The sequence below is a fragment of the Phalaenopsis equestris genome, unplaced genomic scaffold, assembly GCF_001263595.1.
Source record: "Phalaenopsis equestris unplaced genomic scaffold, ASM126359v1 Scaffold001189, whole genome shotgun sequence".
NCBI classification, from domain to species: domain Eukaryota; kingdom Viridiplantae; phylum Streptophyta; class Magnoliopsida; order Asparagales; family Orchidaceae; genus Phalaenopsis; species Phalaenopsis equestris.
This window is the reverse complement of record NW_018165628.1, coordinates 262,178-262,604: the sequence shown is the minus strand read 5'-3', so window position 1 is coordinate 262,604 and position 427 is coordinate 262,178.

The window sequence follows — 427 nt, the reverse complement described above, 5'->3', positions numbered from 1 at the left end:
TGGGGAGCGAAAAGGGGCAAAATGTGAAGATTTGAACTAGGCCGCCGACGGTGAGATTTTCCCGAGACTACAGGACAAAATTCTCCAGAAGCCCGCCGACGGCGCCCTCAAGGCTGTCGACGGCGAGGTCGACGGTTATGCCTATTCAAGCTTTGGGTAAGGCCAAATTTTGAAGGGATGCTTAGACAACTCTTGGGAAAGCTCATCCAATACTTTAAAAAAACATTTTGGTCGAAAATATATGGGAGTCTAGAGGCCCTGGAGGTTAGGGAGGTTCCATTAGTGTGTAACAAATGTGAGGATTTCTTCGAGAGATTGTAAGAGTGGAGGGAAAGTAAGAGATTTCTTCCTCCTTGCTACTTCGAAGAGGAATTCTGTGTGCTGTAAAGAAAGGAAGAGATTCAGAGGAACTTCGAGGAGTGTTCTT